The 27,851-nt window shown below is 43.5% G+C and overlaps 1 protein-coding gene across 1 annotated transcript in view; it reads left to right on the forward strand.

The window, feature by feature from the left end:
- Window positions 1–27,851, forward strand: part of NPFFR1 (neuropeptide FF receptor 1) — a 623,293-nt gene that overhangs the window by 276,240 nt on the left and 319,202 nt on the right. The window lies entirely within an intron of this gene.

A 27,851-nucleotide genomic window follows, 5' to 3' on the forward strand; every position in this document is an offset into this window, starting at 1 on the left:
ATAGCGCTAGTGATCACGCAGTCTCTGGTAAGTTATTTTATCGCACCCACAATGGTGTAAAAACATGCTAAGTAGGCCAACTAGTTTGGGGAAACTAACGCCCCATCTACTAGTCAAAGGGTTCATTTACATATCATAAAGGGACTTTAGAAATACTTTTTCTAAATATCTATTTATAAATCCAATGTCATAAAGGGGCTATTATGCTTGCAATTTAGATAGGTAGACATAACTGCTGGTGGTTCTGGGGGCACAAGGGGCATGTCAGGTATCCTTTACATAAATACATTTGTAGCAGTTCGTAACTTATCAGCCGGGACAGTACTTTACTAATATAGCAATGTAGCATTCTATCTAACAAGTTATGGATTATTACATGTATACAAGATTAGAATCAATTGTATCACAGGAATACAGCGCTACTGGGTCGCCCTCACACCCAGGGCAGCGGGGTAACCGGTACCGGACCGGTGTCAGGGGGATGTGTTGTGGCAGCTGTGACCCGGTCCGTGGCCCTGGGCGCCCAATATAAATGGAGGTGATGTTAATAGTAAAGTTTATATGGATAGTTTGTGACGCCACCCGTGGTGTTTGGCAAGTAAGATGTTGAGCCAACGCTGCATGCAGATCCACTGAGACTGATGGTGTATTGCAGCAAAGATGGTGTAGCTCCCCACAGGTGGAGCTGTAGTCCCAGGGCAGTGTAGGTGCAATGGATGAGGAGAGGCGCAGAATGGTATAGATGCTGGTACCCAGATGTAGCGGTGCTGAAGGTTTTAGCGGCGAATGAATGTTGGACACCAGGGCTTGCAGTTTCAAAGCTTTACTCACAGTTCGTGGTACCCACTGGTGCCTGCCTCCGTGCCGTGTCCTCTGGGGTGGAGACTCAATCAACCTCCCGGGCAAGTCAGGGTTCTCCTCTCCAACACTCTGCCAACATGTGCCTTTCCTGAACGACTCCTCTATTGCGCCTTTTAGTGTGAAGAACTCCAGTACCGTGGTTACTCTGAAGTTCCTCCTGTCAGATGTTCCTAGGACCTCACTTGTATGACAGACAGCTGTAGCCTGATCAGGGACCTCCTGGATCCCGGCTCTCTATCCGTGTTGCTGTTGTGTCCCAAGTCTTAGATGGGAGTAGTGCATTTACAGCCAACTACTCCACCGGTGTCTGCTGCAGAACCATAAGTGTCCATACAACCTCGGAGACCAGGCCCCGGCCTTGCGCTGAGAACCTATAGGCAGGGTTCCTCTTCCAACTGTCAGAGTCCTGACAGCGCCGGCGTACAGCCTCCGCTAAGCAGGGACTCACCCGCACCGTAGGGACCTCTGGGGACAAGAACAGCCAGAAAATAAAGATGCACAGGACCTGAATGTAGAAGTTTAGCAAGCTGGCACAGGACCTACGGTCATGTAAAGGGTCATGTGACTGCAAGGGGGTGGGGCTTAGCATCCTGCTTTCAAAGAAGGTAGAAAACTCAGTTGGGCAAAGCGGGGGTCATGCACAGTACAGGCAAGTGAGGTACAGGAGGGATAAACAGACGGGAGGTCAGACAAAGCCAAAGGTTATACACAAGATATCAGTAAAGTACCAGGGATGAGACAGAACAGATAGTCAGGGCTAAGCAGAGATCAAAACCAAACAGACGTAGAAGGTACCAGGCAGAATCCAAAGCAAAATCCAGAGAACAGACCGAGTCGTACACAGAGAATCAAGCAACCAGAACACAGCACTAATGCACTCTGGGGTCACCACACAATGCCAAGGGCGAAAGTATAACTGACAGGGAATGGGAGCTTCCTGATGCTATAAGAAGCCTCCCCAGAACCAATGAGAGGCCACCATAATAGGTCCCAGGTGTGCAGGTGAGAGTCTGCACTGAGGTCAGAACATTAACCACAGCAGTGCCGGTCACCCAGCACTGGTATCATGACACCAACCCACAACTCCTCTCTGTTCTCCTACTCCTTCGTTCTGCGCTGTTCCTTCTCTCTTATGGAAGCTTAGGTTGCAGTTCTACGTCTTTCTCCTTCTCTTCTCTTTCCCGTGCCAGCTGGCTCAGATCACTGAGGCAGTTGCAGCACTCCTTCCTCCATCCCTCTTCCAGGGATCCCCACTCCTGTCTGAGTGACTTCCTACTCGACTGACCTTCTGTCAGACTGACCTGCAATTCTAAACCTTCCCCCTCTTTTATATGGATCTCAACTCCACCCACCTCCCAGCACATCTCGTGTTACGAAGCAAGGAATCACCAGAGGTTCTCTGCTACCCTCTAAGCATGAGCCGCAATGTGATCAGTGCTGAACTATCCTGTGTGTGGGATGCAGGTGTGGAGTGTGGAAAGGAGTTCCCAACTTACCTAGGCGGTGGGGCACTACACCTTAGGAGAAGGTGAAGTACCTCTGTGGCGACTGAGCCTCAGGGGCGCCACACTACAACCACAACATCTGTACAGAAATGCACCACCAGAACTATTATCAGTAATTGATCATATACCTAGAACTACTATCAGTACATGAACACATCACCAGATTCATCATTAGTACATTAATACAGCACCAGAACCACCATCAGTGCATGAAATAATATCAGAACCACCATCAATACATGAATACAGCCCCAGAATTAATATCAGTGCAGGGATACAGGAACACAACAACCATAAGTACATGAATACATCACAAAGCTTAGAAATCAATTGCAATCTCAGGTCATCTCCATATACATTTATATTGCACTAACCTACAACTTTCAGTACGTCTGTAACTGTGGTAAGGAGATACTGAGAGTCATTTTTACCAGCAATTATCAGACTGTGGACCATATAAGAGCCAGAGTACTGATTAGATGCAGTCATTATTACAAATACCCATTTACATCAAGATATCTTATAGGTTATGTCATCTGGATCTAACCTCATGGTAGAAGCTGCCTGAGAGTGATTCCCTTCTGTTTCCAAGTCACATGCCCCACCTACCCCCCCAACTTATGTCCCTGAATTGTTGAAATCAAAGGCTTCATAGACATGTTGATGACATGCAAATCTGAAAAACAAAAAGCAAATTTTCAAAGCATCTCAATTTATTAAGTATCATGTATCAGCACTACATGCGGAAATAAATTTACTTGTATGCCTTGGCATGCTATTAATGGTTGTCTGAGGAATGTTCCTTCATACTGAATGCTCATGTATGCACAAGTCATCAACATGCGCCGCTGGCAGCAAACTTTCCAAATGCCGATCAATGACGACTCAGATGTCCTCGATGGGAGATGATGACTCTGGAGTTGCTGCAGGCCATGATGACAAATTTAGGCCATCCAGGCTGTTCAGAGTGCCACACGCAACATGGGACCCGGTGATGTCATGCTGAAAAACAGGACAACACAAGAAAAGCTTTTGACAAATAGCCGTACCAATGGACTTTGGAATGAAGGTTAATCTTTTAGTCTCGCTTTTGTTCTTACAGTTCCTTGCGAAAGTATTCGCCCCCCTGGAACTTTTCAACCTTTTCCCACATATCATGCTTCTAACATAAAGATACCAAATGTTAATTTTTGGTGAAGAATCAACAAGTGGGACACAATTGTGAAGTTGAACAAAATGTATTGGTTATTTTAAATTTTTGTGGAAATTCAAAAACTGAAAAGTGGGGCGTGCAATATTATTCGGCCCCTTTACTTTCAGTGCAGCAAACACACTCCAGAAGTTCATTGTGGATCTCTGAATGATCCAATGTTGTCCTAAATGACTAATGATGATAAATATAATCCACCTGTTTGAAATCAAGTCTCCGTATAAATGCACCTGCTCTGTGATAGTCTTGGGGTTCTGTTTGAAGCACAGAGAGCATCATGAAGACCAAGGAACACAGGCAGCTCCGTGATACTGTTGTGGAGAATTTTAAAGCTGGATTTGGACACAAAATGATTTCCAAAACTTTAAACGTCCCAAGGAGCACTGTGCAAGTGATAATGTTGAAATGGAAGGAGTATCATACCACTGCAAATCTACCAAGACCCGGCCGTCCCGCTAAATTTTCATCTCAAACAAGGAGAAGACTGATCAGAGATGCAGCCAAGAGGACCATGATCACTCTGGATGAACTGCAGAGATCTACAGCTGAGGTGGGACAGTCTGTCCATAGGACAACAATCAGTTGTACACTGCACAAATCTGGCCTCTATGGAAGAGTGGCAAGAAGAAAGCCATTTCTCAAAGATATCCATAAAAAGTGTTGTTTAAATAATAATAATAATTTTTATTTATATAGCGCCAACATATTCTGCAGCACTTTACATTTAAGCGGGGACATGTACAGACAATAAATTCAATACAAGTTAAGACAATTTAAACAGTGACATTAGGAGTGAGGTCCTTGCTCGCAAGCTTGCAATCTACAAGGAAATGGGGGGGACACAGTAGGTGAAAAGTGCTTGTTATTTCAGGTCTGGCAATTATAATAAATAGGGATTTTCATATAAAGCTGCATGATCCGATCATCAGCCCGTGTGTTTAAGTGCAATAGTCAAGTATCAAGTGCAGTTATCATGTGCATGGAGAGTGTGCAGACAGATGAATAGTAGGGTACAGATTCAGAATAATATTTGGCAGGAGGGAGCAGGGCAAAGTTAGTTTACTGAGTAGTTGTTGTGGTAGGCTTGTTTGAAGAAATGGGTTTTCAAAGCACACTTGAATAGGTCGGGGCTAGGTATCAGTCTGATCGTCTGGGGAAGTGCATTCCAGAGAGCTGGCGCAGCACGAGAGAAGTCTTGGAGATGGAGGTGTGAGGTTCGGATTACGGGGGATGTTAGTCTTAGGTCATTTGTAGAACTGAGGGCACATGTAGGGCGATAGACAGAGATGAGAGAGGAGATATAAGGCTTGTGCAGAACTGTGGAGAGCTTTGTGGGTGAGAGAGATGAGTTTATACTGGACCCTGTAGCAAATAGGTAGCCAGCGTAATGAGTGGCACAAGATGGAGGCATCGGTGAAGCAGCTGGACAGAAATATGACCCTGGCTGCCGCATTCAAGATGGATTGGAGATGAGAAAGTTTGGTAAGAGGGAGACCGATCAGAAGAGAGTTGCAGTAGTCCAGACGAGAATGAATAACAGCAACAGTAAGAGTCTTAGCAGTTTCAAAGGTGAGAAAAGGTCGGATTCTGGAGATGTTTTTAAGATGCAGGTGACAAGAGCGAGTGAGTGATCGGATATAGGGAGTAAAGGAAAGTTCAGTGTTGAATATGACCCCAAGACAGAGGGCATGCTGCTTGGGAGTTATGGTTGAACCCTCCAGGGTTATATTGATGCTAGGTAGAGTGAGGTTAGTAGAGGGGAGTAACACAAGAAGTTAAGTTTTGGAGAGATTTAGTTTCAGATAGAGGGAGGACATGATGTTAGAGACAGCAGACAGGCAATCCTTGGTATTTTGAATTAGGGTAGGGGTGATGACAGGGGAAGAAGTGTATAATTGGATGTCATCAGCATAGAGATTATACTGCAACCCAAATCTGCTGATTGCTTGTCCAATAGGGGCAGTGAATAGAGAGAAGAGGAGGGGGCCTAGGACTGAGCCCTGCGGGACCCTGATAGTAAGGGGATGAGGAGAGGAAGAGGAGCCGGCAAAAGATACAGTGAAGGAGCAGTCAGAGAGGTAGGAGGAGAACCAGGAGAGGGCTGTGTCCTTGAGGCCTATAGAGCGGGGCATAGTGAGAAGGTCCAGAGTATTCTCGTTCTCATGTGTAGGAGAATTAGTAAACTGTGAGAGGCCGAATGAAGAAGATAGAGAAAGATGAGAGACAGATTGGGAGAGGGGATCATTGATGGGGATGTTAAAGTCTCCCATGATTTAAAGTTTGCAACAAGCCACCTGGGAGACGCACCAAACATGTGGAAGAAGGTGCTCTGGTCAGATCAAACCAAAATCGAACTTTTTGGCAACCATGCCAAACGATATGTTTGGCATAAAAGCAACACAGCTCATCACCCTGAACACACCATCCCCACTGTCAAACATGGTGGTGGCAGCATCATGTTTTGGGGCTGCTTTTCTTCAGCAGGGACAGGGAAGATGGTTAACATTGATGAGAAGATGGATGGAGCCAAATACACGACCATTCTTCAAGAAAACCTGTTGGAGTCTGCAAAAGACCTGAGACTGGGACAGAGATTTGTCTTCCAATAAGACAATGATCCCAAACATAAAGCAAAATCTACAATGTAATGGTTCACAAATAAACGTATCCAGGTGTTAGAATGGCCAAGTCAAAGTCCAGACCTGAATCCAATCGAGAATCTGTGGAAAGAGCTGAAAACTGCTGTTCACAAATAATCTTCATCAAACCACACTGAGCTCGAGCTGTTTGCCAAGGAAGAATGGGCAAGAATTTCAGTCTCTCAATGTACAAAACTGATAGAGACATACCCCAATCAACTTGCAGCTGTTATCGCAGCAAAAGGTGGCGCAACAAAGTATTAAGTTAAAGGGGCCGCATAATATTGCACGCCCCACTTTTCAGTTTTTGACTTTTCACAAAAATTTAAAATAACCAATAAATTTCACTCAACTTCACAATTGTGTTCCACTTTGTTGATTCTTCACCAAAAATTAACATTTGATATCTTTATGTTTGAAGCATGATATGTGGGAAAAGGTTGAAAAGTTCCAGGGGGCCGAATACTTTTGCAAGGCACTGTAGATGTAATAGTTGCCAGAGATTAGTCTGGAGACCATGTGGGAAACAGAATTTTCACAAAAGGAGTGATTTTTCAAGGCAACAATGCCAGGTGTCATGTTTCTCGTGTTCCTGTGAGTACCCTGCATGCCCTAAACGTGCTACCATGGCCTGCATTATCTCTGGATTTGTCTTCCATAGAGCACATCTTTGGTCAGGAATTGCAAAGGGAGCTGCCAGCAGTCGATTTTCCTAATTTCCGAGCCCAAGTGCATTCACTGAGACAAAAAATTCCTCAGACTACCACTAATAACCTCATCATAGCAGCCAAAGTGTGAGTTTGTATTACTGTGTGTGATGCTCATACTTGATACTAAATAGATCAAGATGTGTTGAAAATAATTTTTTCTTTATTTGCATAACATTTATATCGATCCTGTGATTTTTTCATAATTCCATGAGCCTTCAGCAACACCAAAAGAAAAAGTCATGTAACTATGTATTATATATATGATGCAAAAAACGGAAGCACTGCAGGAATCAAGTGAAAAGAAATAGTTGTGCTTCTAGTAAGCCATGTTGTTACAGGACCATTCCAGTTCCTCTGCCGCCGCCCTGCCGGTAAGCTACCATTAAAATGGACTAAAAAAGGCACCACCATTTTTTTTAAAAACTTTCTTTTCCTATTTTCTACTACAATATTTGGGATGCGTTTTATGGTCCGGTGCGTCTTATAGTCTGCAAAATATGGTATACAGTATTAACATGCGATTTACGAACTATGGTACTAGCATTCAAAAGCGCGCACCAGAATGTTTCCCAATCAATAAGGTAGCATCTGAGAGTTTTAATTATGTCTTGGTTGTTTGTGACGATGTGTACATCACATCGGATATGGATTTCATACACATTGTAGAGGTCTTTTATTCATGTGGGGTGAGTACTTTTGATTTTATTGTATTCATGCTATTGGGGCAGTAGCATAGCTACCCAGTGGGGTTGAGGGTGCAGGCCCACCTGGAGCTAAACCATCCATTCACTGATAAACACAGACGCCGAAACGCGCATCGGGGTGGACGGGGTGGACACATCCACGGCACAGCTTGTGTGACAGTTTCCATCTTTCAGCAGGTATTATGTTAATATGCGCAGCGGCAGTACAAATTCTTTGACTATGATTGTCTTCTTCCTCACTTGAGTCAGTATATTCTGTCTGCCCTAGCACATGTTCTAATACCATTTGCACAGGCACTTTTTCTATTCTATAGATACTATTTTTACTGGGTAATTCTGCTATTGTCTGTCACAGTCCTTATGAATTGCAAATATTTTTCTGCATTCCTCTTATAATGAGCATGCTGCACATATGCACTTTTCAATTGGCATATATATATATATCTTGAAATTTCTGCCATGATATATTTTTTGTGACCTTGTTATTGTAGCTGTGTCTTCCATGTGTAGTGTCCCCATTTTTTCTAGTATTTTGATTCCACTTGCACCTGAGTTAATCTGTAATCAATAAAATTATATTATTTTCACTCACTTTTGGGCTCTTTCAATTCATTTTTTTCCTTTTGTTGTTGTTTATCTCAGCCAATATGTTCTAATTCTATATCCTGTTACACAGATGGTGGTGATTATATTACTGTTCTATTACCTGACATCACCACCCATTATTGCCACTTTAATTGCTTTTAATTGTACATTTGTCTTTGAGACTCCGTATTGATTTACATGTTTAATTAGTGCACTGTTTGTAGTGTAATGTACATGTATCGAGTTAAAAATAAATAACTAAAAGAAAAAATGAATTTTCACAACCAGCTGAGGGAAAGCCAACAGCTGTTGGCTGTTTACAGTCTGAGAAGGGGTAATAAATACAGTGCTTTCCAGGCTATTAATATCAGCTCACAGCTGCCTACTTAGCCTTAACTGGTTATTAACAAGGAGTGACTCTTTCAAAAAATTATGTGAGGTCCTTCCTATAATTAATAGCCAACAAAGGCTAGGCAGACAGCTGCGGGCTAATATTAATAGCCTAGGAAGGGGCCAAAGATATTTGCCCTCCTCCCAGACTAAGATTATCAGCCCTCAGCCGCCCATCCATGTAGTACGCTACATATGATGATGTAATTGCACTATGCCCAGACACTGACATCCTGGGTGTGCGTCGGTGCTGTGACATCACTTGGGTCTGCCCGAGCCTTGCTGTTGGTTTTGTCAGGTTCTCAAGTATCTGAGTAGATGATATTTTTGTATTGCAATTAAAACTTGTGGGGACATCATAAGCAGGGGGCGACCTTGAAGCAGTTAGAGGGACCCCATGCAATATATGGACTATTGTAGGGGTCTTATAAAGTGTGGAGCCCATTATATAGTATAGGACTTATTGTATGCCTATTATACAGTTTGTGAGCTAATGTGAGTCCCATTATACAGTTTGGAGGCTAATGCAGGGGCCATTATACAATGTAGGAGCTAATGCGGGGGGCATTATACAGTGTTAGCCTTACTGTGGGGGTCATTATGCAGTATGGGAGCTAAAATGGGGGCCATTATATAATTTGGAGCTTACTGTGGGGCCCATTATACAGTTTGGGGGCTAATGTGGGGCTATTATACATCGTGGAAGTGATTATGGGGGCCATTATACAGATTGGGGTCTAATTCAAGTACCATTATACACTTTGGGAGCTAATGTGGGGCAATTACAAAGTTTGGAGGCTAATGCAAAGGGCATTATATAGCATGGAAGCTAATGTAGGGTTCATTATACAGTTTGGGGACTAATGTGGGAGCAATTAGACAGTTGGAGGCTAATGTGAGGGATGAGAAAGGAAAAAAAATGTAGGCAACTGCAAAAATAAGTAAATTAAAGCATCACATTTATTATAGTACGTAATAATCAAAAGGTGGGAATTAAATACATACAAAAGATGAGACACTGGGTCTACATGTTTCGAGATGACTTGATATCACATCCATAGTTAATATAAACAATAAACCCTATCTATGAAAGACTCAAAGTAGTAATAGAAATAAATGTGATAAATTCACCTTAGATATGTTATATAGCAAAAATGAAGATCACACATATCATATAAAAATACAAAATAAATAGTCTTGACATTTTACATAAGTCTTTTATTGGAAATGTTTAAAACATGGATGCTCCAGGACAAATTAGTAGACAGGAGAGACCAAGTGAAGCGTTTCGATCACCTCAGTGAGCTTTGTCAAAGCTTGTAGTTCACCATCTCCCACAGTGCTTTAAAGTATATAGGACCCAATCATATGAAAATAACACATCACATCACATATGCCAGGTCATGAAAAGTGAAAAGCTGGTGAAAACCTTTCAGGACCTGGCATGTGGCAGGGTATCTAATGGTATTTATGATCAGGAAGCATTGTACATCTTTCATACCTGAATTATGTGATGAGAATACTGATTTATTTTTTTATTCGTTGCACTATGAATCCATACTTGCCTTATTTAGATGCACTTTTAACAAAACATGATCACTTGAAAAAGGTTCCAGGAGGAAATGAAATGTTACGATAACCACATGGCTTAAAGGTAATCTGTCACCACATTTGACCTATCTAAATTATTAATATTGGCATACATGTTATCTGCTGCTAAAAAGTCTTACCTGTACGCCTCATATCAGATGTCTTGTGGATAAATAGTTTTTGTGCAGCTGTCACAGAGCAGTGTCCTGTCACAACTGCAGTCGGCGGCCAATTTAACAACCACTTCAAACATGAATCTGCAAGAAGATGTTTGGGCAGTGCAGGAAGGTGGCAAGAATCTTTTTTTCACCCTCTGTGATTGGGCAGGGTATGGGATATAGGGGCTGTCACAGTGACATTGATGTACAGGATGTGGCAACATAGAGGCCAAGGATGGGGACATTAAATAAAGTGGCCCAGGATGGGACATTATTACTGGAAGGTGCCGAGGATGGGGACATTATTACTGGAAGGTGCCAAGGATGGGGACATTATTACTGGAAGGTGCCAAGGATGGGGACATTATTACTGGAAGGTGCCCAGGATGGGGACATTATTACTGGAAGGGGCCCAGGATGGGGACATTATTACTAGAAGGGGTCCAGGATAGGGACATTATTACTGGAACGGGCCCAGGATGGGGACATTATTACTGGAACCAGCCCAGGATGGGAACATAATTACTGGAACAGGCTCAGTATGAGGACATTATTATTGGAAGCTGGGGACAAAACTGGAAAAGTACAAATACTACAAAGGAGCAGAAAACACAGACCTAAACCAGGGAAGCACAAAGCTTTTTCTAACAGCTTTCAGCAGTAAGCTGGAAGCTTAAGCAGAGTGTGAATGTTTGCAATTGCATGAAGAAAAGAGCTGATAACTTCAGCTGAACAGCATATACTCATACTGTCAGACTGGGCAGCACTGAAGATCCCTGCCACCCTAAAATTAGCAGCTGGACAGAACCTGCACCATCCAGAGCTTTTGGTTCCAACATCTCTTCTATCACCAGCACCACCCACAGAATAAATAATGTGGCACCTGACGTCAGAAGCAGATGTCGAAGGAGCAGAATCTACTGGTGTCACGGTTGTGTCAGAGGCTGCAGAGCGTTGCACTGCATCTGTCTGCAGAAGGTCTCAGTAGTTTGCTTTGCAGACTTCTGCCTGGTCCTTCTGACGCTATGAACTAGTGACCACTTCCCCTGGCTCTAATGGTCACACCTGGTTCTGGATGTTCATAACTCCCACCTTATCCCTTCGTGTTGCACTTAGCCTTTCACACACTGTGTGTGACAGGTGAAGATGAGACAGCACTTTCTACAGGAACAGACTCTGGTGGAGATGTGACAGCACTTTCATTTACAAACAGAAACAAGCCTTGAGTTCAGAATTAAGATTTAGTTGCTTAATCTACAATGAGTGGTTTAATGCTACCATTGCTTGTTAGAACAGTGTCAAAGACAATTAATGAAAACAGTTTCTGCTGCCGTTCATCACAGATGTAATAATTCACAGTCACACACTAAATATTTATGAGGCTGCTACAACAGTACACTGTATATCACTTGAATTTTGAATCTGGTATATCACCACCAAAGTAGTACACCAAAATTGCATTAAAGGTCTGGCTTGCCCCCCCCAAGGGGTACAGTACTTAACTAAATATTCTGGCAAACAGCCATGGAGTCTGTGCACATGTATAATAATATAATATAATGAAAAATAAAGTTATCACCCTTAGGCTGGAGTCACAATAGCGTATAGCATCAGATGCGATATGCTAATGACTCTCTCCTCATACTCTGCTGCAAATGTGAGCCGAGGGTCAGTGCTCTGTGCCCCAATACTCTCACATGAGAAAATCGCAGCACAGGTGAGGAGGAGATGGAGAAAGTAATTTCTCCTCCATTGCCGGCATCCACGGCATTCGCACTGCACTTCGATGACATCAGAGTGCAGTCCAATGTTTCACACACACGCATAGACTTGTATGGGTGCTTGTGATCCGATTCTCGGATGCAATTGCATTGTAAGAAGCTGGATATTTTTTTCTTCATCTGTTTCTACATTTTTGGTCCAGCCTCGGTGAGCTGGTTTTCATTTACTTATTAGAGTCATGCTGCCTGAACCAGAGACCGCATAAATCAGAGCTTAGCTGCACAATTGCAGCCAGGTATATGTTACTCTGAAACAGTACAGTAATTCAGAGAAAACCTAGTGTAAAAGAACTGAACATAGACTATAGCTAGAGAACTTACTAGACTGATGTGGTCCGTGGTCATGGTCACTCCATGAGGGAAGACCTGACAATCAGCTGCAGCGGAGTGAGTGGAATTCAGCTAGGGAAAGCATTTCTCTATTCAGATCTCTCCCCATAGCACCATAGCCGGTTTCTCAAGTTTAGTTTTCTCTGAAATGCACCAGTGTTTCAGAATCAGTCCTACTAGGCTACAATCATACAGTTATTCTCCGGGTCATGCTGCCACTAGTTTAGGCAACATGAATCTGATTCATGTTCAGTTCCCTATTTTTTAGCATACAAAGGGGACTTGAACCTGTGGCTATGTGATAAGCATTTTAGTATATAGTAAAAATAATAATCTCTTATGAAACCCAGCCAATTGCTTGACTTCATAGTTGTCCCAAGATAGCTGCATCAGAAGTCTTAAACAGGTCCATGAAGGCGGCAACTGGGAGCCAGCATGACGTTGGGAGTCATGCCCCTTCAACAGAGCAGAATGGAAGAGAAGTGCTGCTCTGTCAACAGGATATCAGCAGAAGTCTCTGAATCGCCCGCAGGAGTTGTCGATGGCAGGTACCGCAGTCAAAAATTTGGAGTTAGTTCTTAGACATGTAGTAAAAAAATTAAATAGTTCTGGATAACTCCTTAAGTGGTTAAACAGCACCAATCAGAGATAGTTCCGATCATTGTTAGACACAGATTCTGGCTGTACTACACAGGTGGCTCTTGCCCTGTATGATGCGGGCTTACCTCCTAAGCCCACACAGTAGACCTGTACCCAATGTGAAACACTTTTGGAATGGGATAAAATACCCTCAGAGATCTCTCAATCCACTGAGCAGAGGCAGTCAGCTTACCAGGCAAAATCTTCAGCAGGTGCTCAAGCAGGAGCTGAGTTATGCTGCCTAGTGCATTTAAGGCTATGTGCCCACGTAGTTTTTAGGTTGTGCGGATTTTGTTGAAAAATCCGCAAGTTTATCTGTGGATTAGCCTGCGGTTTTGCCCTGCGGTTTCACACCTCATAATGATAAGGTGTGAAACCACAGCGGAAACCGCACAAAAAATTGACATGCTGCGGATTGTAACCCACAGCAAAACCGCGTGGAAAAATCCGAAGCATGTGCACTGCGTTTTTTTTTTTTTTCCATAGGATATAAAGGTACTGTACAACGCAGCAGAATCCGCTGCGTGTGCACAAACCCTAATGCTTTTGCCCAGTGGTTTTCCCGATTAGGGCTGCTCAGCCCTGCATGTGACCCAACCCATTTAGAGGACTTAGAAGGAGCAGCAACATATAAAGATGTCAACAAAAGTTTATTCAATTTTTAAATATTTATTTTATGATGTCTGTTCTTGTAACACAAAATAATTAAACATTAATTAACTTTCAGCCATTAGCGTCAAACTGTTAACATCGGAAAATAGGTTACATAACAGATGGTAATTGAAGAACAAATGATGTTGAGGCCATATTACAATCATTTCAAGTGATTTTAAAGTACCATATTTGTAGCATGTGGAGACATGATATTAATAGAGAAGAAGCATAATGGTAAAACATAATATGGAAAACCAGAATGGAAAGCAAACAGATTGTTTTTTTAAACTACTGATTGATCCCCTGTTGTTCAGCCCAGTTCATGATTTGCAATTACATGAATCATTTTGTAATTTGCCATTTGGATCAGTTTGCCAGATTTTTGAATTTAAGAATATACAGTGGAGGCTAAAGGATTACAATAGTTTTCTGACAGTTGTTGTTTTTATTTCTAAAACTTTGTTATTCTTTTATAGGTACCTTTTCAAGTTAATTTTTATTTTGATTCTCATTTCTGACTCTTTCTCCACGAAACGTTTTGTTTACAAGCCATACACTGACCCGTGGCTGTTTCCTGCACTTTCTTCTATTTCGGACATTTCCAGAGCAACCCAGTAGAAGTCTACACTAGAAGATGAGCGACTTTGCCTTTTTTAGGGTCGAGTCGGGTTTCATGAAACCCGACTTTCTCAAAAGTCTGGTCGAACGAAATCGGCCGACTATAGGGAAAAGTCGGAGGCTGACTGAAACACGAAACCCAATGCAAGTCAATGGGGAAGCAAAGTCGGCAGGGAGTGGAGGACAGTAAACACACCTACAATGCCCATTTCAATGCCAAAAACATCAATTCTTATTACTGAAGCTTGTCAACCTTAATTTACTTCATAATAATAGTTACGCATTGAAAACAGGCGGTTATTTGGCTAAAGTTGTGGGGGGCTAGGGCTGGCTCCAGGTTTTCGTGTGCCCTGGGCCAAAGAGTGTCAGTTCGCCCCTTTAACACATACCACAACTCATGATGCTCCGATACGGCACAGAAATATATGTATAGTACAATGACAAATACTTCACTGCTTACATGACATGACTGATCTATTTTAAATTGTACAATAGCTCAAAAAAAGGACAGTATATTACTCCATACAGTATTATGGCCACCACATTGTGTGCCATACAGAATAAGGAGCCCCATATATTTCTCCATACAGAATAATTGCCACATATAATGTTCCATACAGTATATGATGAGCTCCACATAATGCTACAATGTATGATGGTCCCCAAGGACGATGCTTCAGTGTGTTATGGGCCCAAATAATGCTCCACATATAATGGGCTCCATTTCTAATGCTCCAGTGTCTAATGGGCCCCGTACATGCTGCTCCAGTGTCTAATGTCCCCCATTTGGAATGCTCCAGTATATGATGGGCCTCATGGATGATGCTCCAGTGTCTTATGGGCCCTAATAATGCTCCATATGTAATGGGCCCCATTTCTAATGCTCTAGTGTATCATGTGCCCCATAGATGCTGCTCCAGTGTCTGATCTGCCCCATTTTGGAATGCTCCAGTATATGATGGGCCTCATGGATGATGCTCCAGTGTCTTATGGGCCCTAATAATGCTCCATATATAATGGGCCCCATTTCTAATGCTTCAGTGTATCATGTACCCCATAGATGCTGCTCTGCCCCATTTGGAATGCTCCAGTATATGATAGGCCTCATGGATGATGCTCCAGTGTATGATGGGCTTCATGGATGATGCTCCAGTGTATGATGGGCCCTAATAATGCTCCATATATAATGGGCCCCATTTCTAATGCTCCAGTGTATCATGTGCCCCATAGATGCTGCTCCAGTGTCTGATCTGCCCCATTTAGAATGCTCCAGTATATGATGGGCCTCATGGATGATGCTCCAATGGCAGATGTCCCCCATTTTGAATGCTCCAGTATATGATGGGCCCCATTTTTAATTAACCCAGGCATGGTATGTGAAAAAAGCTCCATGGAGTAATCTGAAGTGTGTGCTGCCACATCCTTCACTTTTGGTGTGGGTGAAGGACACAGGGAAAGTGGTTGCTCCTGACCTGAAGCTTGCAATTTTTTAAACTTCAGAAGAGGAAGCGATAGAGCTGGAGGCTATTTCAACAATGTAAGCCAAAAACAGTTCCTGATGCTCCGTCTTTAAAAGCAGCCTACTCCCAGAAAACAGAGCCTTACAGGCCTTCCAGAGCTACACCATGATGCAGGCTCAACACCTCCTGCCTTAGCTGCTATTGTGTTTTTGGCACTACCAGCAGATGCACCACCACCACCATCAGTACCAGGTGGCCCCCCACGTCCACATCTTCTTCCACCATACTTCCTCATGTTTCAGAAAAATTGACCCAAAATTCCAGCAGATATTTGGTACTGTATCAGAAGTGTACAGCTCTATACAGTCTAGGGATAACAGTAAATCTTCGTATATATTTCATGAGTCATACACAGACGCTCACAGGCTCAGTATGGATTACCCAATAAAATAAAAGGTGAAAAAGGGTACAGTATCACCAGATACAAGGTATATATAGTATAGTGTAAACATTCTGAATCTCCATATACATTTCAGGAGGCAGGCACAAATGCTCTCAGGCCCAGTATGGATTACACAAGAATATAAAAAGCTGTAAATGGGTAATGTAACACAAGCGTACAGCTGTATACAGTGTTGGCCAAATTTGAAATCTCGGTATATATCTCCAGAGTCACCCTCAGATGCTCACTCAGTCTGGGTTTGACCATAATTAAAAATGTTGTAAAAAAGGTACTGGATAACAAGATAGCAAGTATATATATAATAGGGTACGATTGAAATCTCCATATACAAAGTCCCGTAGTCAGTCTCAGACGCTTACTCAGTATGGATTTGACCGTATTACTAAATGTCGAACAAAGGTACTGTATAACAAGATACAAGCTGTATCGAGTATAGGGTAAAAATTGGTATCTCCGATTCACAGTACATATAGAAGGTGTAAACCACACTTGCTCAATCACTATGGATGATGCCGTAATACAAAATTTTGAACAAAGGTACTGTATCAGCACATACCAGGTTTATCCAGTCTAGGGGTAATTGTAAATTTCCATCTATACTTCCGGAGTCAGACACAGACACTCACAGGCTCAGTATGTATTACAACAGAATTTAACAAGTAGAAAAAGGAAAAGGTAGTCGAAGAGTATAACAGTATACAGTGTTGTGGTACTTTTAAATCTTCGTATATATTTCAATCTCAGTAAGCCAGTCCAGACTCTCCGCTACTGGAAACTAAATGGATACAAGTAAAGTCAAGTGTTAGCAGAAATTTGGGAATTACTCATCGCGAGAAAACCTCCCGGTAGATGTTGCAGAGGCAATGCAGACCCTCAATTACTGTGTCTGTGGAGACAGTGAAAAGGGTTCTTTGTGAAGAAAGGATTGCTTTATCACAGTAGCGTTGATCACATCACCGTTACTCGTCTCCATCAAATTGTGATCACAGGAGTAAAGATATGTTACAAAAAATTCAAAATATAATTGATATGTATCAGAAAAATGTATGTGTATAATTTGATCTGGAAAAAAAAATAGAAATATGTCACATGTATCTAAACACTTTATTGAGTGTCATTAATCGCAGCAAAACATGCTTACGAGTTTATGCTATCGATCGTATACCCAAACATATTCGAGGCGGCAATCACACTACTGTGGTACGTAACAAAGAAGCATACTGGATTTTTTTACTGAGTACATATGCCCCCACAGGGGTTCAATCTCAGACGAGAAGTTATATTGCATTATTAGCAAAGGAATAGTAAAGGATAGGAGGGAAGAAAGTAGAAAAAATCTAAAAATAAATATATATATATATATATATATATATACACACACACATATATGTTTAAATTTTCAAAAAAAGTTGTTTTTTTTTTGCTAATTTAAAATGGTTGTTTTCTATTGTGAAAAATGTTGGTATTGATGCAGTACATGTTATTATCATCCTCTTTTTGGTGTTTTTTTTTTTCCAGATCAAATTATACACATACATTTTTCTGATACATATCAATTATATTTTGAATTTTTTGTAACATATCTTTACTTGTCTTTCAATCGTTCACTGCGCTGCTTGCAATTGTGCATCTTGCTCCTTTGTCATTGTTGGTTTCCTTATACCTTCCCATGTGTTTTGTGTTTCCTCATTAGTGCATTAGGCGAGAGAGAGAGAGACAGAATTTCTCCCTCACCTATGACAGCACCACGGAGAGAGGGGGTCCGCCCATCAAGGACAGGAACCTACAGACAAAAGAGCGGCACCTCTCCTCCACCCCCAGTTGGGTTCCTGTCCTTGACGGGTGAACCACGGCAGCAGGAGCGCAGCACTTACCGGGGTGAAGATCCGGGACCGTCCCGTCCGCGGTCAGACAGCGGGGAGGCCCCTGTCGTGGCGGGGTCGGTTGCCGAAGCCGCCACCGCTGCAGCTGAGGGGCTGTCCAGGGTGAGCGGGCGGGGAGGACCGGGCCGCCGCTCCGGGAGGAGTAGGGGCCGGGGGACGCCGGTATAGGGGCAGCGCCAGGTACAGAGGTGTACCAACATGGCGCTGCCCCGGAAATAGAAGGAGGAACTTCCGGGTCGCCGCGGTCGGCGCATGCGCAGTGCGCACTCCCCGGGGAGGCAGCGGTGCAGGCCGGGAAAACAGGTGACGCCAGGGCGGCCTATTCAAATTTGGAACGCTGAAGCAGCCTCAGGGCTGGAAGCGTTCAGGCGTGATGGATAGCGACCAGCATGAGGAGCTACAGCAGCCTAAGCACCAGCGCCGCCAAAAGGATAAAGACGGACGGGAGAGCCGGTCCAGTAGTCACTCCATGCAGCAATCAACTGCAAGGAGCAAGTCACCTGCCGTGGATCGCCCAGTGAGGGATTTGGATCCACTTCCAGAACCGGTACCTGCAACCGCGCATGGGGGGTAAGTGGATCTTCGTGAATGTTCCCCATTGTAATAGACTTCTTTCCCTTATCAGGGAAAGAAGAGAGAAAAAACCAAGAACAGGGAATGCCCCACCTGTAGGAAGCCATTACCAACGCCCTGGGAGAAAAAATTATGTGACTCCTGTATACAGGAGGTCCTCGGTGGTGAAACCCTGGATCATGCTGCAGACCTAAGGGCGGTAATCCGCGCAGAAATTCAGAGTGCCCTTTCATCCAAAAAACGGGAAAGGAAAGGAAGGAAGGGGGACGTGGTAATAGAGTCCCAATCAGAGAGCTTATCGTCAGGGGAAGTCACCTCCCATACTGTAAACACCAACTCGTCATCCTCCGAAGAGGAGACGGAAGGTCGTCATTGTTTCCCCCTGGACGAAGTGGATGCCTTAGTGAAAGCGGTAAGATCCACTATGGGGGTGGAAGACCCCCGGACTGATAGATCAGTCCAGGACATTATGTTCGGAGGACTGGGTCAAAAGAAACGGAGGGTATTTCCGTTAAATAAGAACGTCCAAGGCCTCATAGATAAAGAATGGGAAAAACCGGATAGGAAAAACTCTACGGTTCCTTCCATCAAAATAAAGTACCCATTTGATGAGGAGGCATCCACATCGTGGGATAAAGCCCCCAAACTAGACGTGGTGGTAGCCAAAGCTTCAAGAAGGTTTGCGCTCCCCTTTGAAGATATGGGTACCCTGAAAGACCCATTAGATAAAAAAGTGGATACCCTACTTAAGGGCACCTGGGAATCAGCAGGGGGAAAAATCAGGCCGGCGGTAGCGGCAACCTGTACCTCCAGAGCTCTTATGGTATGGATAGACCAATTGAAGAGACAGATAAGGGAAGGGGTTCCCAGAGATAAAATCCTGGAATCCATGCCAATGATAAGAGGGGCGGCAGCCTTCCTGGCCGACTCTTCGGCTGATTCGATAAGATTGTCATCCAAAACGGCAGCCTTGTCGAATGCAGCTAGAAGAGCTTTGTGGTTAAAATGTTGGCCTGGGGATCTCCAGACAAAAATGAAGTTATGCGCCATTCCCTGTGAAGGAAAATTCCTCTTCGGGGAAAGTTTGGATGACATCCTCGAAAAGGCAGGCGACAAAAAGAAAGGCTTCCCAAACCTAGGACCAGTGAGCGCCACGGGCTTTAAACAGTCCTTTCGGAACAAAAAGTTCTTTCAGAGGAGACCCCCAAGAGACCAAAAATGGGAAGACAGAAGAAGGGACAGGGGGTTCATCTTCGGTAACTCGTCCCGGGATAAAAAACCCGCCAAGTGACTGTGGGCCCAGGGTGGGAGGGAGACTAAGTTTTTTCCTCCCAGCCTGGGAGAAAATATCCAACAATCCCTGGCTGATAAATCTTATAAGATCAGGATTAAGGATAAGCTTTTATTCTCTCCCGCCGCAAAAATATATAATTACCCCGATAAGGTCGTCAAAAAACGAACAAGACGCCCTCGAAAAGGAGGTCCTGAGTATGTTGGACAAAAAAGTCCTACAGGAGGTTCCCCCACAGGAGAGAGGCAGGGGGTTCTACTCGCCTCTCTTCCTAGTAACCAAACCAGACGGCACCTTCTGCACCATCATAAATTTAAAAAGACTGAATTGCTATATCAAGAACGAAAAATTCAAGATGGAGTCGATCAAATCGACCATCAAAATTCTCTTTCCGCAATGCTTTATGGTGGTCTTAGACCTCAGCGATGCCTACTACCATGTCCCCATTCACAAAGAATCCAGGCAATACCTCAGGCTAGCGGTCTCGATAGCAGGAGAAATAAGAGAATTCCAATACAGGGCCCTGCCATTTGGGATCTCAGTGGCTCCACGGGTCTTTACGAAATTGGTGGCAGAGATGATGGCTCACATAAGAGAACAGGATGTTCTGATAGTGCCATATTTGGACGACTTTTTAATAGCGAGCAACTCAGGCCAGAAATGCACAGAACAGAGGGACAGAGTGATGAACACTCTAAAAAACCTCGGGTGGCTTCTGAACCTGAAAAAGTCAAGGCTGGAACCAAGGAGAGTCCAGGAGTTCCTAGGCCTGACACTGGATTCAAACATCCAAGTGTGTTACTTGCCAAATCACAAAAGGGACAGAATCATTCATAAGGTACAAAAAGCGAGGCAAAACCCTTCTATGACACTAAGACGAGCAATGTCTCTGTTAGGGTCCCTCTCTGCATGCTTGCCGGCGGTCCAGTGGGCACAAATACACATGAGGGATCTGCAGTGGGATGTCCTGACCAACCAGGGGGCTTTAGGAGACCACTTGGAACATCATATTACGCTAGATTCAAAAACTATTCATTCCCTAGCCTGGTGGGAGGACAAAAACAACTTGTCCAAAGGGATTCCCTGGGAGGCCAAGATCACACATGTAATTACCACCGACGCCAGTCCCGTGGGATAGGGAGCACACATGGGCATCAGTGTGGCTCAAGGAGGATGGAGAGGTCAAGAACTAAAAGCCTCCTCGAATCAAAAAGGACTGCTAGCAGTAAATTAGGCCTTGAGTCACTTTTTGCCAGCATTAAAGGGCCATCATGTCCGGATATTCTCGGACAACCGAGTAACAGTGGCCTATATAAACCACCAGGGGGGAACCAGGTCCAGAACGCTAATGGAGGCATCCTCCGAGATATTCAGGTTAGCCGAGGAAAACTTACTGTCCCTATCGGCGCTACACATACGGGGAGTAGAGAACCAGACAGCAGACTTTCTGAGCCGTACCCAACTACATCAAGGGGAGTGGGCTCTAAATCAGTCCGTTTTTCAGAAGATTGTGGAAATGTGGGGAACCCCAGACATAGACTTATTTGCAGACCACAAAAACAAAAAAGTGGAAGCATTCTGTTCTCTAAATCCCAAAGGGAATCCTTGGACCCTGGACGCATTTATGCTCCCATGGACACGGGGACTACTGTATGCCTTCCCACCGACCATTCTCCTCCCGGCGGTGATAAGGAAAGTCAGGGAAGAGGGGGCTCGGGTAATACTTATAGCCCCTTTCTGGCCAAAAAGAACATGGTTTTCATGGCTCAGAATAATGTCAGTAACCGACCCCTGGGTTCTACCAGATCTCCCCTACCTTCTATCTCAGGGTCACGTGCTACACCCCCAAGCAGTGAAGCTCCATTTAACAGCATGGAATTTGAAAGGTCACTGCTGAGGGGGAAAGGATTTTCAGAAAATCTAATTTCCACGTTGCAAAAAAGTAGAAAACCAATTACAACCAGAGCCTATGGTAGAACCTGGAGGAAATTCCTATCCAGTTCGGGGGCAAAGGTTCAGGATGGAATACAAATGGATAAAATCCTGGAATTCCTCCAAAGGGGGTTAGAACAGGGACTAGCGACTAACACACTGAGGGTACAGGTAGCGGCCCTAGGCGCCCTCTATAATCAGGAGGTGGCGAGCGACCCTTGGGTATCACGGTTTATAAGGGCCGCAGCCAGGTCTAGACCAATAACTACCCAGAAAGTACCATCATGGGATCTGAACTTAGTGTTGTCAGCCCTAACAGGACCCCCATTCGAGTCTATCCAGTCAGCTCCACTAAAGACCCTATCATTAAAAACGATACTGCTAGTGGCCCTAACATCTGCTCGCAGAGTGAGTGACATTCAAGCCTTATCGGCAATACCCCCATTCATTAAAATTATGGAGGATAGAATTATATTGAAACCTGACCCTGCATATTTGCCTAAGGTAGCAACACACTTCCATAGATCACAGGAGGTAGTCCTTCCTTCCTTCTGCCCAAACCCTACAAATAGAGGAGAGGAGAAATTTCACACATTAGATGTGAAGAGGTGCTTAGTGCACTACCTAGAGGCCACCAAGGGATGTAGGAAGGAAGGATCTCTCTTTGTGTGTTTCCAGGGACCTCGGAAGGGGCTCGGGGCGTCCAAAAGTACCCTGGCAAGATGGATAAGGGATGCGATTGCCCTGGCATACTCATGCAGTGGGAATACCATCCCGGAGGGTCTAAAAGCCCACTCTACAAGAGCAATGGCGACCTCATGGGCAGAAAGATCAGAGGTATCAATAGAGCAGATCTGTAAGGCGGCCACCTGGTCAACACCTTCTACCTTTTTCAAACACTATCGCCTAGATCTAGCCTCTGCGTCTGACCTGACCTTCGGGAGAAGGGTCCTTCAGGCAGTGGTCCCTCCCTAAGCTACCAATCTCTGAAATTCTCTCCGTGGTGCTGTCATGGGTGAGGGAGAATAGCTTAGTTACTCACCGATAACGGTGTTTCTCGGAACCCATGACAGCACCCACTTAATTCCCCCCCTTTTCACGTGTGCGGTGAGCACGATTTAATGTGTGTAGAGTGTGTTCTTAGACACGAGGCTTCTCTATAAGTATACAAATTATAATGTTATGTATATACTTTTGTTGTTAACTAACCGGGAGACCCTCTGATGCTCTGTAACCAACTGGGGGCGGAGGGGAGGTGCCGCTCTTTTGTCTGTAGGTTCCTGTCCTTGATGGGCGGACCCCCTCTCTCCGTGGTGCTGTCATGGGTTCCGAGAAACACCGTTATCGGTGAGTAACTAAGCTATTTTCAGCTGCCAGAACAGAGTTTAGGGTTAAATTTGCAGCTGAGTGAAGTCTTTCGGGCATGCGCAGTGAGAAATGCGGATCCGGCCGCCCAAAAAAAGTTGCATGGTCCGTTCGGGCATGTCGGCGGACATCAAAATTTTGGCAGATTCGCAAAAAAATGGATCCAACGGATGGCCATCCGTCAAATTCCACCGATAATGCAACTCAATGGGAAAAAAAACGGATCCGCCAAGAAAAATGGCGGATCCGTTTTTTTTTGCAAACCGGCGTATTTTGACTGATGGACACAAATGAATGTGTGAAACAGACCTTAGTATATTTTAATCCTTGTTTGTATTTCACTTTGTAACCAGTGTTCAAGAGCCGTGTTGCTCAAAATGCGTATGGTCTCATTACACATCACCCCCTGTCATTGCTGTGCCATCTGAGATGTATGCTTTGTCATTTTGAATTTTTTAAGGATCATCCAATAAAAATTTTCCAATTTTTAAATAAGCCCTGTGAGTGAGCTGGATCCACTTCTATCTTTCCTATTACCAAAAATACCAGCAGAGAGATGGTACTGTATGAGGAGCGTCCAGCTCTGTAAGGTGTATTAAAAAAATTAAATCTACGTATATATTTTGTATGTCACAGACGCTCTCACAGTATGTATTGGACCCTAATCCAACAAGCAGATATACGGAACTGTATCAGAAGTGTACAGCTGTATACGTTTTTTGTGTAACTAACAATCTCCATATATGTATTTACGGAGTATCACACACACACGCTGACTCTGTATAGATGTGACTGTAATGCGAACGGCAGATATACAATACTGTTTGAGAATCGGACAGCTCTATACGGTGTGTGTATGGAAAATTGTCAGTCTCCGTCTATTTGTATAGGGACTGACACACGCTGTCTCTGTCTAGTTTTGACCATAATCAAACAGCAGATATACGAAACTGTTTGAAAAGCAGACAGAACTCTAAGGTGTAGTTCTGGAAAAATGGAAAAACGTCTTGGCTTTTTTTTCCAGAGTCACATACAGATAGCTTCTCTTTGTCCGTGACACAAGGCGGTACACGGTAGTGTGTGTGGAGCGTACACCGCTATACGGTGTCTGTATGGAAAATTGTCAATCTCCGTCTATTTGTATAGGGACTGACACACGCTGTCTGTCTAGTTTTGACCGTAATCAATAGCAGATATACGAAACTGTTTGAAAAGCGGACAGGTCTCTATGGTGTAGGTCTGGAAAAACGGAAAAACTCCTCGGCTTTTTCTTCCAGAATCACACCCAGATAGCTTCTATTTGTCCGTGATACCAGCCGGTACACGGTAGTGTGTGAGGAGCGTACACCGCTATACGGTGTGTGAAAAAATGAACGCTCAGTAACTCACCAGGACAAAATAATAAAAGTTGGAGTGCTTTGAATAAAGCAGTTTGAACAGCAGTGTGCACACAGCAATGCAGCTAGCAGGTAGCCTTAAAAGGCAGCCTAATCACCACCAGCGCTGCTGCACACAACAAAAATCCTCCCCTTTCACTGCACACTAACTGTACAGTGAAAAGCGCTATTAGCAGAAGCAGTTTTTTTTTCCTTCTTCTCTGCCTAACGCTCTCCCTGTTCAGAATCAGCAGCAGCACCTCTCCCTATTCTAAGATCTATTTATGGAATAAAATTCTTGGACTTATGTGCGCTGCTAGACAGAATATCAGATCCAGATCATGTAGATAAATTGACCTTTTATTTATTTAGGGAAATAAAAGGTCAATTTATCTACATGATCTGGATCTGATATTCTGTCTAGCAGCGCACATAAGTCCAAGAATTTTATTCCATGAAGAGATTTACGTAGCGGTCACTGAGTGGACCGTTGGACGTGCAGCAGGCTGACAAATTGATTCTATACGCTCAGCTCTCTCTTGGAAAGGGTGAGTATATCTCTATGTTGTTTTTTTATAAATCACCCGGATAAGACCCTATTGCGCTCTTCTCTACCTATAGTTTGAATAAATTTGGAACCTATTCTAAGATCGGCAGAAGTAAGATGGCGGTCGGCGGTCACAGCCTTTTATACCCACTGTGACGCCACACAAAGCCAGCCAATCACTTCAATGCCCTTCTCTTCTCTAAGATGGTGGTGGCCGCTGCCTATGTCATCGCGTTGCCCACAGTGTGCGTCCTCCATCATTGGCTGAGAAAAGGCGCTGGAAGCATTATTTGAAACGTGACTTTGGCGCTCTGATCGGAGACCTCATGGCCGACCTCACGCTATGGTCGGGTTTCAATTGGCGAAACCCGACTTTTGCTAAAGTCGGCTATTTTTGAATTTGACTGACCCGTTTCGCTCAACTCTAGTCTACACCCATATAGATAATGTCAGAGATGAGGTCATCATAGTCAGCAACAAAGCACCTGTGATAGATGGAACGACATCAGAACTAGAGCTGAGCTGATTAAGTAATCACATGTAAAGCACGATGGAATAAATGGCACTATAATAATAAATAATAATAATAACTTCACATGTTACATCACTTGAGGTCTTTTGAGGTGCATTGTAGTTTGAAATCTCAGCAGTTTCAAAAACACCCTTTAGCCCACAGAATTCAATTGACTGGCCGATCAGGAAATGAGGTTTCTTTATCAGTTCCTCTCCCAAATGCTTTTAGTCAGTCTAAGCGTACATCTTATGTTCAGCTAGGCACCCTCAGGTGATGTGGACTTCAGCTAAAATGAATAAGTGCTGTTTGAAATTATAGTCTGCGAAGATCTCATTTCTTTTCTGCTGTGAAACTCAATAAATTGGGCGGATGGAAGATTTTACACCCGACAATGTTGTATCACAATTTTGACATTCATCTTTAACCTCTTGATTCTGCATCCGTTGTTGTTTAATTCTCTATTATTTGGTTTTCCTACCTTCCAGGATATACAGAACTCCTACATAACAATACATTGTAATACACATTGCAGTGTATTGTACCAGCAAATGAGCATGTAACAGCAAACTGTGCTTTTCACTTAGGTAGACCATAGAAGGTCTCATGAATTGGAGAGATTATATTCAGTAACTCCAGGATGGATCAATGCATCTCTCTCTCTCTCTGTGGCATGACACATATCCTTTGTATTTTATAAGCAAAATATATATTTTTTCATTTTTTACATTTGAAAAATTACTAAAAGGAAAATGGGCCGATGCAATTATTTGGGCAACTTTGGAGATTTGTGTAGAGTAAAACAACTCGGCACTCAGATTACAGTTCTTATCGTTTTATTTTGCATCCAGATTATGCGCGTTAAACGTTTTCGATCCAATAATGGATCTTCATCAGAACTTCTCTGTAAGAACTTCTCTGTAAATGGGATATATAAGGGGCATTTGTGTGCTCAGATAACACTGACCAAAGTTTCAGATCTTAATGAGCCTGTTAGGGTTGTAGCTTATTCACGATCATTGACAAAGAGGGGAAACACGGCACTCCTGAGATCAAAGAGGTGGATTGATGCTCAAGTTATGTATCCAACCCGTTGAGTATGTAAAAATATATACTTGGCGCTCAATGGTGGAGAAGCATTATTTCTTTTATTGTGCATCCAGTCAAAAATAGACACATATCATATGAATGTTTTCGGTCCAGCAAGGGACCTTCATCAGAAAATTCCTTTCAATTCTATTTAACTGGGGCTGGAAGTGGTAAGTGTATAATACTGGGTCTAGCAGGGCACGGAGGTGTCTACCCTGAACGGCGGTCACTGGATCTCTCCTGCAGGCACACAGCGCTGGTCTCCTTTGCAAGCATTGCTGTTAAAGCGCTTCAGCACACACTCTCTCTCCTCCGTGCCCTGCTAGACCCAGTATTATACACTTACCACTTCCAGCCCCAGTTAAATAGACGCATACTGGTGAAACCTCGGAGTAACCAGCATTATTGACTTTAATCCTGCCGCAGGATATCTCTTCCCTCCAAATATATTTCTCTTACAGTTCTCGTCAAAGAATTGAAAGGAATTTTCTGATGAAGGTCCCTTGCTGGACCGAAAATGTTCCTATGATATGAGTCTAATTTTGTCTGGATGCACAATAAAAGAAATAATGCTTCTCCATCATTGAGTGCCAAGTATATATTTTTACTTATTCACGATCATTGTTAGAAAAGGTCAGGTGATGCAAATTTCCCAGCTTTATAAAAACCCAGCCTCCTCTAACCTTGTGCCAAAAAAAACTGCAGCCATGGCTCTTTCTAAGCAGCTGCCAAGCATTCGGAAAATGAAAATGATGGACGCCCACAAATCAGGAAAAGGCTCGAAGAAGATAGAAAAGTGCTCTTTCCTCAGTTTGAAATGTAATTAATTAATGCAGTTAAGAAATGACAATTAACAGGAACAGTGGAGGTCAAGATATGGTCTAGTAGACCAAAAAAAATTTCAGTGAGAACTTCTCGTAATGATTGCTAGAGTAGCAAATCTAAACCCCTACGTGACTGCAAAAGACCTTCAGAAAGATTCACCAG

This window comes from Dendrobates tinctorius, unplaced genomic scaffold, assembly GCF_039654945.1.
Source record: "Dendrobates tinctorius isolate UK_male_01 unplaced genomic scaffold, ASM3965494v1 ptg000089l, whole genome shotgun sequence".
NCBI lineage: Eukaryota > Metazoa > Chordata > Amphibia > Anura > Dendrobatidae > Dendrobates > Dendrobates tinctorius.